This window comes from Branchiostoma floridae, chromosome 10 (genome assembly GCF_000003815.2).
Source record: "Branchiostoma floridae strain S238N-H82 chromosome 10, Bfl_VNyyK, whole genome shotgun sequence".
Classification (NCBI taxonomy): Eukaryota; Metazoa; Chordata; class Leptocardii; order Amphioxiformes; family Branchiostomatidae; genus Branchiostoma; species Branchiostoma floridae.
In genome coordinates this window covers 9,998,717-10,001,280 of record NC_049988.1, presented here as the reverse complement: position 1 = coordinate 10,001,280, position 2,564 = coordinate 9,998,717, and the positions used below count along the sequence as shown (strand labels likewise).

General features: G+C 41.6%; 1 protein-coding gene across 1 annotated transcript in view; it reads right to left on the bottom strand.

Moving 5' to 3' along the window:
• Window positions 1–981, bottom strand: part of LOC118424101 (receptor activity-modifying protein 3-like) — a gene marked incomplete in the record, with an annotated part of 23,234 nt that extends 22,253 nt beyond the window's left edge. Inside the window, 1 exon segment of the mRNA XM_035832593.1 lies at window positions 805–981.
• Window positions 982–2,564: the final 1,583 nt, after the last annotated feature.

Here is a 2,564-nt window from a genome sequence, read left to right as displayed (position 1 = left end):
GTCTAATTATCGTTTTTCTGCATAACAAATTTAGAAGCATATACAGGTAAAATAAGATAAACTGGGCCTCAGAAAATCAGAGTTGTACCCATAATTAATCCCATATAGACGTAGACATGGTAGCGTTTTTTAATTTTAGCTGACAGGACAAAACTCAAGTTTGGACCCCGTCTTTCAACAAGTCTACGTACTTAACATGTTTCCATTTGTTAAAAGCTAGCGAACGAATCCACAGAGACGCGTGTTCAGCTTAGGTTTGAGGGCTTTCAGCGACCAAAGTAAACAGGACACAGCACCCTATTACAATTACACCGACCTCTCCAAACTCTTAAGGAAAGTGACGACTTACAAACCCAGTGTCGGTACACATAGGTACACCTTAAATAGGGCATAACGAAAGAGTTTTGCTTGAAGAGAGGGCCACTGTAGCAATAATAGATAACATAAGAAAATAATCAAAGAAAATGCAGCAATCGGAACGTCTTCGAGGAGAAAGAGAGATCCCTTAGACGTTGTTCAAGATACAAGACGCTGAGAAGCTAGAACAGCAAAACAGCCGTAATCTCTAAAGTGTTATTGTTCTCTTATCTCCAAGCAGATACAGGGTTCACAATCATAACGTTTTCTGACAACCGAGATTCTTTGACGAGCCATGAAAATCCTGACAGTCCGAAAATATCACAATATTCCACCCGGCATCTGCTTGGGGGTTAGAGGACGGTGACGACACTTTAAAAGCATGTCATAACTGTTTCAGGGAATTATTCCTTGCTCTATACGAGGACAACAACATATTCACCTCACCTTCATTCATACTCAGCTGTGATTGTTAGTCCACCACTATAATATATCCCCACAGAACACCATGTGTTGTATATCGCTAAAACATGCCGGTCCACTTGCACGCCGTGTTGTTGTCCCTCAGTACAAAGTCTGGCTTGCAGAAGTTGCTCACGCGTTCGAGTAAATATGACCTCCGGTCGATGTAACCCGGATGTGATTGTCATGGTATGATGACGTATGATGATCGATTGTATTTTATACCTCATTCCTCACAGGGTATTTGGGATGGCGTTTAAAAGTAATTAGGTGATTACGAGTATACTATGACTACCTGACAAGATGTGTGTGTGTGTGTGTGTGGGGGGGGGGGGGGGGGGGGGGCTCTCATGACGGTCGGGCTCAGAGCCATGCGCCACTAGACTCTACATCTTCAAGGGTTGGACTACTGTGATGCTATGACTAACCAGACTTCTCTTCTCTGATAAATTCATAGAAAGTGTTAATATTTGTTACTCCCAATATCTGATTGGAGTTGAGTGTTGTCTTCAGATATGGATTGATTCCTATCAGGAAAGGCAAGAAGCCTCCATGTCATTTCAAGGCAGTAGGAAAGATCTAAACATTAGGGACAATAATTCATGGATAGGTACTGAAGTAGATATTGAATTCAAGCTCATAAGTAGCGCAATGGATTTCAGCTATTATAGGAAATGTGATGGATCCAATGGTGTAATCAATTTCTCTATCACAACCCGATCTGCAGTACCCCTCCCGGTCGCAATGTGATCGTATAAAACGACCATCAAATTTGTGTCTCACAAAAAACTTATAATGGGGTTTAAATACCCATAGTTCAACAACTAAGAACTCTAGGACTAGGAAACTGTAATGGATATATCCAGTAACAACGTACCATTTCCTGTTGAGAATATAATCTTTATTACACTTTTTATGGTATCAATATCTGGAATGGAATATTACAATACAATGCTACAGAAATGAATCAAAAGTGATGAAAATTGCAATAATAAGACAAAATTCATAAACAAAAAAAAAATCAATTCAAAATGTCGTCGGCCATCAGGTCGTCAGCAAATACAATGTGGCTGCTGTTGGGCTCCCAGATGACCTGGGGAAAAGAAGGGAAAATGTCCGTTGTGATCCGCTGCACAAAGAAAGAAAAATACCGAACAGGTTGGTTATGTATAGGAACTGATTTGATACCTTACATCTAGAAGCATAACGTTGTTTTCTAAAGAAAATTGAGCTTTTGCCATGAAGTGTTTGACACAAGATATGCATACCTTCTTCACTGAAGCTTGGGTTGGTTTGAGGATGTTACTCAAAGGCAGTCACTTCAAATGTTCTTCCTGTGGATGTATAGAAAAGATAGAAGTTAGTGATAGCCTTGAAGTGAAGCAAAGGCCTAAATGTGACAGGTGAACATTTATTCTCAATTCTCCTTCCCGGGCTAGCCTCCATTGCAGTTTTTGCAACGGGGCTGTGTTTTTTTTTTTGGGGGGGGGGGGGGCGTTAGTTCGCAATGTTGAACGTTGGAGATGTTCTCTTGTGCCGAGAAAGGGACTTTGCCGAAGAAGGGAGTTTGCTGTGGAAGGGAGTTTGTCGTGATAGCGAGTCTTTACCCCGTCCGAACCGGCAGGATACCTCTCTTCGCTATGAAGATATCCCAGCCACTATTTCCCCCCCCCCCAAACAGACATACACCGAAGTCTCTGATGTGACAATAGTACAACACGTGACTGCAGCCATACCTTCTATCC